Genomic DNA, 13513 nt, shown 5'->3' with positions numbered 1-13513 from the left:
AGTGTCTGCAATCCCAGTGTTCCTATGCCAAGATGGAGAACAGAGCAGAGACTCTGTGGAAGCTCACGGGCCGGCTGGCCTGGCATACAAAACGCAGGGACAAGATCTCAGACAGTGTGGAAGGTAAGGGCCGGCCTCCACACATGCACTGTGGAGCAGGCATGCCTGCAGCCAGATGGATGCAGTGGTGCTCACCTGTAATCCAAGCAGAGGGTCTCTGAGTTCGAGGCCAGCCTGGTCTACAGAGCAAGTCCAGGACAGCCAAGTCTACACAGAGAAACCCTGTCTCAAAAACAAACAAACAAACAAAAAAGTGTGCATATACATGCACACACACAAGTAATAATTTTTTTAAATGTAGTTTTCCTTCTGAAAAATATGGTAAATGCAAAGATGTATAAAAATAGGGAAATCTGTTTTTCCATCCTTTAAGATAATCAGTATTTTAATAGACATTACTTTCAGTCCATGTATTACATTTGTTACTCAATCCAAATGATGATTAATGCTTTTTAATGATCTCCATTAAAAGACTTAGGCATGCTGGGTGTGATGGTACATGCCTTTGATCCCACGTGTGACAGGCAAGCGCCACATTCTCAGGTCCAGCAATAGCTTTGAGAACCAAAACAGCCAGTTGTTAGGAAAATTGTTAAGTAAATTGTGATGTATGCACTCAAAAATATGAAAAGCCTAATTGCAAAGTTGGTTTTTGTCTGTTTGTGAGTCAGGGTCTTTCTATCCTGGAACTCACTAGGTAGACCAGGCTGACCTCAAGCTACAGATGCCATCCTGCGTCTGCCTGAGAGATGGCTCAACAGTTAAGAGCGCTTTCAGAGGACCGGAAGTTCAGTCAGTAACCAACACCCGTGTCAGATGCCTTACAGCTTGGGCTGCAGGGGATCCAACACCCTCTTCTGTCCCCTACACCCCACCCACAGACACCTGCACCGTGTGTACATATACACACAACTGCATAAGTGAAACTAAAATACATTTTTGGTTTGTTTGTTTTTGAAACAGGGTCTCTCTACACAGCTCTTGCTGTCCTGGAATTCTCTCTGTAGCCTGTGCTAACCTAGAACTCACTGAGCTCCACCTGCCGCTGCCTCCTAGAGCCAGGATCAAAGCTGTAGCTGCCACACCACCACCTAGGCTTTTTTTTTTTTTCTGTAGTAAATCTTTAAAACTTCATGTTCCTTACATGGAAGGATTGGCGGGGGGCGTTTCTGGGGAATAAAAGTTCTCATATATTTCTCTGTCTTTGATTCCTGTGGCTCTGTAGACCAGAAACTCGCTGTCCTACTGCTATGCCCTCCTAACTATAAAGAGGTCTACGGGCCACCATCACCAGGCCCAGCAGAGCTTTGGACCTCAGCCTTACCTCTGCTATTGTAGCTTCATAAAGTACAAGTTGATTGAAATCAGGAAAATACTTTTTTTTTTTTAATTTTACAGTATAAGTTGTCTAGCCTAGCTTCAAACTTGAAAGTCTCCTCCGTCACCTTTCTGAGAAACAGGGATTAGAGAATATGGCATCATGTCCAGATCTCTTCTTTTAAAATTGTAAATTTAAGAACAGTGTAAATGGTGACATACAGGACAAGAGAATTAGTAATTATTTTAAATGCATGTATATGTATGTGCGTCTACATGTGGATATGTGCCTGCATGTGAGTACACTTGCCCATAGAGGCCAGAAGAGGGCGTTGGCTCCTCCTAGAGTGGACTTCCAGGTGGCTGTGGGCTGCATGGCTTGGCTGCTGGGAACTGAACTAGGGTCCTCAGGAAAAGCAGATGCGCTGAACCATCTCTCCAGCCCCTTCCAAATGTTTTTTAATATAAAAATTTATAAAAACATTTTATTTTAAAAGCATACAACTTAAACATTAACCACACAAAACTATTTTAAAATATCAAAGATTAACAAGCAATAAGCACAGATACCCTTGTGCTCCATGTTTTGTGATGTATTGGGGATTGTGGTCATGGGAGACAGAAACATCACCCGGCTGGACTCCACCGTGTTCCCACTCCTTTGGTTCTCTGGGGGAGGCAGGGAAGCAAAGTTCACACGCCCAGCCACAAGCCCAGATTCAGTTGGCTGTGACTCTGTCAGCCCCTCTTAGACAGGGCTGAGAGTTTGGCAAATCTTGGGAGCATAAGCAGTTCTCTTCAAGCCAGTCTAAAACACACCCCTCAACTTCTTCTTAGTGTGGGTATTTGGCCTCCTAAATATAAATAAAAGTTCCCGTTCAGCCTCTCATTTCACTTCTTCCTTTCAGAAAGTATTTATATGTATGTGTGTTTTGCCCGCACCACTGAAACTGGAGGTAGAGACAGTTGTGAGCTGCCATGTGGTGCTGGGAACCCAGGGCCTCTGCAAAAGCTGTGCACTTAGCCGCTGCCGCTGCCGAGCCATCTCTCCGCCCCTCCTTCCTTCCTTTTGCATGTCATACATGTGGAGTCTGTGTCTGCTTGGTGACTGTTTCCCCCTCTGCTGCTTGTCCAACGGAGTGAAGCAATGGTAGGGTCCAGCTGGCTGCTGTTGCTGCCTCCTCCTGACAGCATTCCCCAGATTACGTGGATTCCATGTCCCTCCGGTGTTTAAATGTGAGAGAGGGAGAATAAAGCAGGGCAGAGGGGAGAGGGGAGAGAGCAGGCAGCACAACCCAGGTGCCAGCACAACCCCAGAGCAGGTGAAGTTATGACAGTGATTTCACACCTTACTGAATCCTTACAACAACTTTAGGAGATAGGTGCTGTTAGTATTAATTTTTTTAGATTACACATTTTTTTTTTTTTTTTTTTTTTGTGTGTTGGGGGTTTGAGACAGGGTTTCTCTGTGTACCCTTAGCTGTCCTAGATTCGCTTTGTAGACCAGGCTGGCCTCGAACTCAGAGATCCGCCTTCCTCCGCCACCCCCTATGCTGGGATGAAAGGCATGCGCCACCATGTCTGGCTTAGATGACGACGCTTTGAAGGCACAGTTGCTTTCCTAAGGCCACAGCAGAGCTAGAGCCATCGCAACAGCTTCTTGTAGAGTTGGCCTTTGAGCCACTAGCCAGGGTACTTCCTCACACTAGACCCCAAGGTGAGTGTCGGGAACTGGTGGGAAGCCAGCCTGTGTGACCAAGGCTGTGACGGCTTCGGGTGTGCCTGTTTCTACTTGCAGCTACTGGCTGTGTGCCAGGAAGTCTTATGTAGGCTTCTTGCTGACTGGGCTGCCATGTCCTTCAGAGTTAGGAGTCTCTCTCATACATTAGCTGGCATTTTAAAGGGTTTTACTCAGTTAACATTCAGACTCTATTAGTTAATGCTATAGAAATCTTTACATCCATCCCATGTGTGCTGCAAGCTGCCAGGAAAGCAGTGAGATGCAGGAATTTAGTGCACAGTTTATGGCCTTGAGTCTTCCATCGTGTGTCTAGATGCCCGTTGGAATTAGGGGCTCTGGCTCTCTGTGGCTTAAGAGGTGACCTGCGACTGGAGAGGGTGCCATTAAATAACCCTGTGACACTGACCAGGACTCACATGCTCCAAGGCATAGAATCCCCCCCCCTTTTTTTAAAGGTTTATTTGTTTTTATATATGAGTGGTCTATCTGCATGTGCACCCACAGGCCAGAAGAGGGCATCAGGGCGCATTATAGATGGTTGTGAGCCACCATGTGGTTGCCGGGAATTGAACTCAGGACCTCTGGAAGAGCAGACAGTGTTCTTAACCGCTGAGCCATCTCTCCAGCCTGAGCATAGAATCTTTTAAAACGCCTTGTGAGAGTCCTTCCTGTTGAGTCGACCCTTTTGGTCAGGACTCTGTTCCGTACAACCGCAGTGAGCCTGGCTAACCCATTTGTAGATTGTACTGGCTGTGATGCTTGGTTTTTGTCGATGTGATACAAACCTGGGCATATTTGGGGTGAGGAAGCTCAGTTGGAAAAAATGGTTTCTGCCAGATTCCCTGTAGGCACGTCTCTTTCTGTCTTTCTTTCTTTCTTTCTTTCTTTTTAATTGATGATTGATTTAGTCAGCTTACAGCCCACAGGGGGTGGTGCCACCCCCAGGCAAGTCGTCCTGAGTCATACAAGAAAGCAGGTTGAAGAAGACCATGAAGAGCCAGCAAGAACACTGTTCCGTGGCTTCTCCTGTTCCTGCCTCGCGGTTTCTGACCTTGACTTCCCTCCGTGGCATCTTAGTTGCACCCCGAGAATTGAAAGCTGAAATAAACCCTCCCTTTCCTGACCATACCTGTAAGAATAAGAGTCCTGGATGGTGCGGTGTCCCGTGGAAGGACTGAGGATGAGAAATAAAGGACACTAGAATAATAGCTGGAACAGGAGGACGTGTGTAAGCTGATGACTTACGCCAAGAAAGTCCACGAAGAAGCACAGCATCTCACATACTACTTGCCGAGGGGCGGTGGGCCAGTGTCAGCAGCGGGTTAGACTGCTGGCAAAGCGAACACAGGGAACCTCAGACACAGCTGCCTTAGGATTAGTAGTAACTACAGCCTTTCAGGGAGAAAGCCAGTTACCTAAGAACTATAAGCCTAACTCTTTCGGGGCTCTGTGTCTTAGTTAGGGTTTCCAGTGCTGTGAAAAAACATGATCAGAAAAGTTGGGGACGAAAGAGTTTCTTTGGCTTACGCTTACACACCACTGCCTATCACTGAAGGAAGTCAGGACAGAAACTAAAACAGGGCAGGAACCTGGAGGCAGGAGCTGATGCAGAGGCCACAGAGGGGTGCTGCTTACTGGCTTGCTCCCCTTGGCTTGCTTAGCCTGCTTTCATACAGAACGCAGGGCCACCTGCCCAGGGGTGGCACCACCCACAATGGACTGGTCTCTCCCACATCAATCACTAGTTAAGAAAATACCCTACAGGTCTGCCTGTAGCCTAATCTTACTGAGGCAGTTTCTGAACTGAGGCTCTTTCCTCTAATTTGTGCCAAGTTGACACAAAATTAGCCAGTCTAAAGCCGGGCGTGGTGCCGTACACCTATAACTCCAGCACTTGGGAGGCAGAGGCAGGTAGATTTCTGTGAGTTCGAAGCCAGCCTGGTCTACAAAATGAGTACAGGACAGCCAAGACTACACTGAGAAACCCTGTCTCAGAAAATAAATTTTTAAAAAAAATTAACCAACCTACCCTGTCCCCAGCCCTAGACAGGACCTTGTCAAGTCTGCTCCTGGACAAGGACACAGAACTAATGTTCCTTTTGTCCTTTCTTCGGGGCCTCTGTGAAGTTTTGGGTCAGTCTGGTCCCCACACACTTGCCCAAGTTGCTTTTGGCTGTGGTGTTTTATCAGAGCAATAGTCACCCTAAGTAAGACAGTGGTAAAAAGAAATCAGAGGAGAGTGTCCTTACCACCTGCTCAGTGTCCTTCCCAGACTTAGTTCAACAAAGAGGACATTGAGTGTACAACTTGAAAATCACACCTCTAACACAGCAATGAAGAGAAGGGAGCGTCCTGCCGTGCTTAAAATGTGGCTAAATCATCCTCAAACCGATTCTTGACGTTTTCTCCCTGCTTCCCCTCTCCTTATAGGAGGAAGGAGGCCAGCCCTTTAGACTGCCTTACCTCGAAAGAAGCAACTGTCTGAAGGCAGCAGGCTTTCTTGCCTTTTCCAAATTCCTTCTTTGCATTGCTAGGGATCCTGCTGGGAAGGGTACGGGAGTAGGAAGTAGGAAGTGAAAATTTAGGGAGTCCAAAGAGGAGAGAAAAACTAGCCTCTTCCAACAAGAAAGGGATCAAAGAACCGTAGGAAGGTGTTTTCCGATTTTTTTGTTTTGTTTTGTTTTGAGAAATGGTATCACCATGTAGCCATGGTTAGCCTCCCACTTGCTATGTAGCCCAGGCTGGCCTCAAGCTCACAGAGGTCAGACTGCCTCTGCCTCTATCTAGGATGCTCAGAAAGACCCGTGGGTTTTCCAGGTCGTGAGATGTGTGTGCTCTGGGTTGCAGGGCCTGAGCCTACGGTGCAGCCATGCCCAGCTCTGGTTTAGGCAGTCATGTTGTGAGACTCAGGGGTGTAGCTTCTCACACTCATAGAGGGCACAGTCTCACAACGAATCCCCCAGTGCTCTGGCTCGCACAGTCTTTCTGTCTCCTCGTGAATGGTCCCCAAACCTCTTTGGTGGCTATGAGAACAAATATTTAGAGGTATAGCTAGGCATTATACTGGGTTAGTAAACTGATAGTAGTAGGTTCTTCCAGATCCATGCTTCTACTGGACCCGGGTAGTTGGACCACTTATACCCTGTCACTCCCTTCGCTGTAGCACCTTTAACCCCCGGCCTGGCAATGGTCTCTTTTTCCTCCCAGACTTTGCAGTTACCCCAAGATATGTACTGGGTATATAATTTTATCTAAACTAATTGACTGTACTCTTAAATGGGTGGCGTATTGTACTTTATACAAGTCAAACCTTAATAAAGCTGACGTTAAGAATAAATATAAAGCTGGGCAGTGATGGCGCACACCTTTAAACCCAGCACTCGGGAGGCAGAGGTAGGTGGATCTCTGTGAGTTCAAGGCCAGCCTTGTCTACAAAGCAAACAGAGAGAAACCCTGTTTCAAAAAACAAAACAAAATAAGACAGAACAAAAGAATGCATACAGACACACAGAGTAATGTGGAAGCATCTCAAGCAAAAAAGAAACTGAAACATGAGCACCTGACCCGCTGCTCAGATGTGGCCCATAAGCAGCACAGCCTCCATGTCAGCCCCATACTGTGGGGAGTAGGTGCTGCCTCTGATGTGGGCTCTGTTGCCCACTCATTTACCACTTTCCCCTGGAGAAGCAGCCTTGCCAGGCCACAGAGGAAGAGGATGCAGGCAGTCCAGATGAGACTTAATAAGCTGGGGTCAAATAGTAGGTGAGGAGGGCTCCCCCTTTCTGAGGACTAGGGGAGGGGGGAGGGGGAGAGAGGGAGGGGGCTACAATTGGGATGTAAAGTGAATAAATTAAAAATAAATAAATGTAACTAGAAAAAGAAACTCAAACATTATGTTGAGCCAAGAAAGACAAAACGAAGAATGCATAGATGATTTCATCCAGTAACGTTCTAGAACATGTGGCATCCATGTTCTGTGATGAAAAGCAGAATGTTTGTTACTTAGGGCTGGGACATGAGGCAGCCTTGTGGAGCAATGGCCAGGCCCTTGTCTTCCTGGAAAAGGGGTGTAGCTATAGATGGAGACCCTGCACTGTGTGTCTCATGGTCCTTAAAATGCACCTTTATGCACATTATGAAAAAAAGACATAAAAATAAGAGGAATGTACTGGCTAGTTCTTTCTTTCTTTCCTTCCTTCCTTCCTTTTGGTTTTTCGAGACAGGGTCTCTCTGTGTAGCCTTGGCTGTCCTGGACTCACTTTGTAGACCAGGCTGGCCTCGAACTCACAGCGCTCCGCCTGCCTCTGCCTCTGAGTGCTGGGATTAAAGGCGTGCGCCACCATGCCCAGCTATGTACTGGCTAGTTTTATGTCAACTTGACACAAGCTAGAAACACTATGGAGGAGGGGGCCTCAATTGAGAAAGTGCCTCAGCAAGATGGGGTTGTACAAAAAGCCTGCGAGCATTTTCTTAATTGGTGGTTGATGGGGGAGGGCTCAGCCCACTGTGGGTGGTGCCATTTCTGGGCTGAGGGTCCTGGGTTGTATACAAAGCAGTCTGAGCAAGGAATGGGGAGCAAGCCAGGAAGCAGGGCCCCTCCACGGCCTCTGCATCAGCTCCTGCCTGCAGGTTCCTGCTCTGTTTGAGTTCCTGCCTACCCCGAGTTCCTTCAGTGATGGACTATGACTGGGAAGTACAAGCTGAAATACATCCTCTTCTCCTTCCTTCTGCCTTTTGGTCACAGTGTTCCAGTGAGACAAAGGAAACCGTAACGAAGACAAGGAGTAAGTAGATAAGTAAGTAGATAAGAGTGTTGCCCCTATGAGATTGTTGGTTGAGTCATGTTCATGCGTTGGCACACTAATTGCTTTCATAATGCTTGTGTAATAGGGCACTCCTCGAGCAAAGGCCAAGATGGATGACAACGGCTGTCCGATACTGGGAAATCACACCCTGCTGGGATGTTCAGTGCTCTCTCTTTGAACACAGCCTTGGCTGTAGACTTGCGTTTTAGGAGGGTGAAATCGTGGGTGGAAGTGCATTAGGCATCTATTGCTGCAATAAAACCAAAAAGCCAGGAAGAAAGGGTTTATTTGGCTTACATGGTCTGATCACAGCCCATCATTGAGGGAAGTCAAGACAAGAACTCAAGCAAGGCAGGGACCTGGGGGCTGAGGCTGACGTGGAGACCATGGAGGAACACTGTTTACTGGCTTGCTTCACCTCCCTTACTCAGTTTGCTGTTTTTATACACTCTGGGACTGACCGCCTGTTTAGGGGTGGGCCTTTCACATCAGTCACCAATCAAGAAAGCCCCTTCCCACCCCACCCCCACCCCCATCCCCACACTCCCTACCCCCCCCCCCCGCCACCCCCACCTCCCCGTGCCGACAACTGCCTACAGGCCACTCTGATGTGGATATATTTTCTCAGTTGAGATTCCTCTTCCCAGGTAACTTTAGCTTCTGTCAAGTTGGGGGGGGGGGGGACCAACAACACAAGAAAGTAGCATAAACAAGCTGCTGTTCCTTTTAAATGGCTGTCATGAGACACGATGACCAAGGAAGGTACAGAGTTTACTGGAGCTCACACTTTTCGGAGGGTGAGTCCGTGACCACCATGACAGGTAACACAGAAGCAGCAGGCAGCCATAACCATGGCACTGGATCAGGAGCTGAAAGCTTACGTCCTTCTCAGCAAGAAGGAGGCAGGAAAAGAAAGACAGGGATGACTTGATTTTTTTGAAACCTCAAAGCCCACTCCTGGTGACACACGTCCTCCAAGAAGGCCACACCTCCTCATCCTTCCCAAACAATTCCGCCAACTGACGACCAAGCATCTCAAATACATAACATCCTCACTTAAACCACCAGAGAGCAAAGGAAAGCCGCTCAGCACTCTCAAGGTATGGAAGCCACCTTTTCCCAAGACCTGGGGCTGGAACAGCTTCCTGCTCTGTGCCATATCAAAAAGGGCCATACAGCCTTGAGCTAACTCAGGTCGGCCAATAAGAAAAAAGTGTGTGCGTCTGTTACACTCACGGTGCTGTGACAGACACCCGAGATGGGCAACTTGAAGGAGGGAACACTTATTTTAGCCCCTGGTTTCAGAGGTTAGAGTCTCTGTTCTACTGTGCTGGTCCCATTGCTTCTGGAAGACCATGAGCGAGCAGGGTGGTAGGCTACATTTCTTCATCTCTAACGGCCAGGGACACTAGGGGCATGGTTTATCTTTCCACGACACACACTATCTTGTCGCTGTTCTCTTCCCATGAGGCGACACCATGAACAAGGCAATTTATAAAAGAAAACATTTAGCTGGGGGCTTATTTACAGTTTCAAAGAGTTAGTGTACTATCATGGCCTGGAGTGTGGTAGCAGCAGGCAGGCATGGCCCTGGAGCAGTAGCTGAGAGCTCACATCGGATCTGCAAGTTGAAGGCAGGCAGAGAGAGACTAGGCTTTGCTTGGGCTTTTGAAACTTCAAAACCCACCCCCGCTGGGCAGTGGTGGCGCTCACCTTTAATCCCAGCACTTGGGAGGCAGAGGAAGGCAGATCTCTGTAAATTCAAGGCCAGCCCAGTCTACAAAGTGAGTCCAGGACAGTCAAGGCTACACTGAGAAATCCTGTTTCGAAAGGCCAAAACCACCACCACCACAACAACCAAAAAAAAAAAAAAAAAAAAAAAACCATAACAAAAATACCACCCCCAAAGCCAGGTGTGGTGGCACATGCCTTTAATCCCAGGCTTTGGGAGGCAGAGGCAGGTGGATCTCTGTGATTTCAAGGTCAGCCTGGTCTACAAAAGTGAGTCCAAGACAGACAGGACTGTAGGAACCAGGTCTGACTGGGCTGCCTGCCTGTCTTGCTGTTTCATGTCTTGTTTCTAGCAGCTTCCACGTCTGTGTTTATGTTGGTTAGCTAGTCATGTTTACTGCTCTGAGAATGCACCCCTCCCCTCCTCGGGACTTTTCCTCCTGTGTGCAATCACCTCTTGAGGGATTTCACCTGCGAGTGGCATTCCTCTTTTGCTGCCTATAGGAAGGCTCTTCGAACACTGAATAAAGGCTGCTGCCGCTGCCGCTTTTTTAGCATGAAGGACCCGCTGTTTTAGTGTGTGTGTGTGTGTGTGTGTTAAATCCACAGTCCCTCGCCCTTGACTCGGTACTGCGGTGGCGTGGGCGCCACAAGGACTACACAGAGAAATACTGTCTTGAAAAACCAAAACCAAGCCAAGCCAAACCAAACAAACAAAAACACCTCGCCCCGACCCCCCAGTGACACACCTCCACAGACAAGGCCATGACTTCTAATCCTTACCTAACAGTTCCACTCTAGGGACCAAGCATCCAAACAGGAGCCTATGGAGGCCATCCTCACTCAAACCACCATACACCACTTGTGACATATTTCATCTAAGCCCCACTTCCTGTCTCCTACTACCTCTCAGTAAGGCCATCCTACCATGGCTCCTCTCAGTAAGGCCATCCCACCATGACTCCTCTCAGTAAGGCCATCTCACCATGACTCTGTCATGCAATCATTTCCACAAAGCCCTACCTCTGAACACTGCTGGATCAGGAACCAAGTCTTTAACACAGACTCTTCTCAGGGGACACTTAGTGTCCAAACCTTAACCGTAGAATAGGGGCAACCCCATACTTCCTGTTACCCTTCCTACTTCCCCCAATTTCATAGCTATTCTCTCCAATGCTTATGACTTGGGCACATGTATGGATTCCTGAGAGGTCCACAGTCACTTGTAATTTCCAGGTACGATGACTACTCCAGTTCGGGGCCAGCCTGGTCTACAGAGCAAGTCCAGGACAGCCAGGACTACAAGAGAAACCAAACCAAACAAAAACATTACTACTGCAAACACACAAACCTCTTGGAGGAGATTGAGAACTGTTGTCCTACAATATTCTTTGTGCTTGGAGGATCCTCACTCAAGGAGCAGTTCCCTACCCTCCCACAGTGTTGTTTAGCTGGGATGACATGTGTGCGCTCCCCCACACGAGAGCCCTAGAGTTTGAATGAGAGTCGATTCAGATAAGTCCACGGCTTGCCCTTTTCTGTTACCTCCCACTCTTTAAATACTCTGCTCCTGCTTCCTCGGGCAGTGGCTGAACGACTTATAAGCCTCCTTGCTAAGGACTGGACTTGGCGCTGATCAGAACGCCAAGCTGGTTTCCCACCTGGATGAACAGGGGCTGAGTGGTAATCTGCTGTCACTTGGTAGCACCTGCAGACAGGTGACAAGGAAAAAGAATCAAACAAAAGAAAAAAAAAAAAAAAGAGTTGGGCTGCTAAGAGACTCTCTAGATGTTGACAAGATGGTGCCAGCTCCAGTTCCTGTACAGCCCTTTAAAATTGCTCAGTACTGTCTTCCCTTCGTCCTTTGCCACTGGCAACCTGGTCTGGGCAGAGGCATTTCTCAGGAGCGTATCCAAACTGCTTTGGGGATTTTTCTGAGACTGGATGCTTTGTGGGATTTCTCCTATGGGTCATCAGTGCCTAGCTGGTAGTGTGTAGTTACTTATGTGAGGGGGAGGGTCCGATCAGTAAGGGATGTGGAGGCAAACTGGTAGAAAGACACTTTGAACCGAGGAGGAAGAGTGTGGAAAGACAGATCGAAGGGGCGCGTGTCAACCAGTCCTTTCCCCACAGCATTCGGCTCCATCTGTACAAGCAGAAGCGGGAACGTAGTGTGTACTGCAAACACTCCTGTGTTTTGAGAGAGTTAATGTAAGTCCCAGATAACAGAGGGAGCTGTGTGGACACAGGGCACAGGTGGGTCGCTGTTTGTAACGGCCCTCCAAACGGTCAACTAGACTGAATGCTTTCCTTATTGCCTCGTTTCTGGTTGGTTGATTTGATTCGCCCTTTGCCCTCCTTAGAACAAGTGTGTTCTCCACAGCTTATCCAGTAGAACTTTCTGTGACGATGGAAGTGTCCTGTACGCACAGTAACTCATTCATACGACTCACACGAGGACATTCAGTGCTAGGAGTAGGACAAGTGTGGCTGAGGAACTACTTTTGGGAGGTTTTGGCTTTTATCCCCGTTTTTTGAGTCAGGGTTTCTCTGTGTAGCTTTGGCTGTCCTGGACTGGCTCTATAGACCAGACTAGCCTCAAACTCACAGAGATCCACCTCCCTCTGCCTCCCTGAGTGCTGGGGTTACAGGCGTATGCCATTGTGCCTCGCTGAGGAACTACTTAAAAAAAAAAAAAAAAGGTTGCCGGGCGGTGGTGGCGCAAGCCTTTAATCCAGCACTCGGGAGGCAGAGGCAGGTGGATCTCTGTAAGTTCGAGTCTAGCCTGGTCTACAGAGTTAGTCCAGGACAGCTAAGGCTACACAGAGAAACCTTGTCTCGAAAAACCAAACCAAACCAAACCAAACAAAAGCCAAAACCCAACCAAATAAAAAGGTTTACTTTTATTTTATGTGTGTGGGTGTTTTGCCTCCTTGTCCTATCTATGTGTGTGCAGTACCTGTGGAGGCTGGAAGGGAACATCAGATTCCCCCAGAACTGAAGTGGACCCCCGTCTTTCAGAAAAGTACAGTTTTCACATGCCGAATCAATCCTGGCGACAGTAGAATGGATTCCTGTCCTTTGCCCACTGGCCTGTGCCTTGTCGCTGCACGGCCTCCCGGAATGGACCTGACAGGGTGTCCAGTGAATGAATCAAAGACAGATACACAAACAGGTGGGCGGGGCCCGTAAATGGAGAAAGCACAGCGTCCTGGAAGCTTTGGGAGTTTATCACGTACAGGGACCAGGGAGAAGGGTTATTGCAAACAGCTGAACAAGGGAGCAGGTTTAATAGATCTCGGGAGGAGCAGTCCGTGAAGGGGAGACATCTCCAGGCTGTGAGGGGAAGGGCGGCAGCAGCTGGGGTGGGGTGGGGGCGGGGCTACGGTGGAGATTACAATCCTCGCACCAACCAGAGGACGGTTACTGTTTCCCTGAGCCTGGGGTGTGGTGGTATTTGCCATTTTCCCATTGATCTGAGGCTTTGGGGTCCTTGACATGGCCACACCAATGTCAATATTACACATCCTCTCTCTCTCTGGACTTCACTGACTCAGGGCCTCCTCCACTCACCACAGACCAGTCAGTGAGTGCTCACACAATAAACGTAACTTTAAAATAAAATTTAACTGAAGCGATGAAAAATTTCTTGTTCAATCCCCTACCCATCTTAGGCACTCTGTATCCACAAGCGGCCATGGCTGCTCTGTTGGATGGGTTCCAGTAGCGCAAATGTCTACCAGCTGCAGAAAGTCTCAGACTGACTGGACATTGTCTCCTGATCCGTTTTACACAACTTGCTAGTGTGAGCAAACGTCAAGGCAAGTTTAGCATGTCTTTCTGGCTTCAAAGCCTTGAA

The sequence above is a fragment of the Acomys russatus genome, chromosome 3, assembly GCF_903995435.1.
Source record: "Acomys russatus chromosome 3, mAcoRus1.1, whole genome shotgun sequence".
In the NCBI taxonomy this organism is placed as follows: Eukaryota; Metazoa; Chordata; class Mammalia; order Rodentia; family Muridae; genus Acomys; species Acomys russatus.
Note: the sequence above shows the minus strand (reverse complement) of the source record.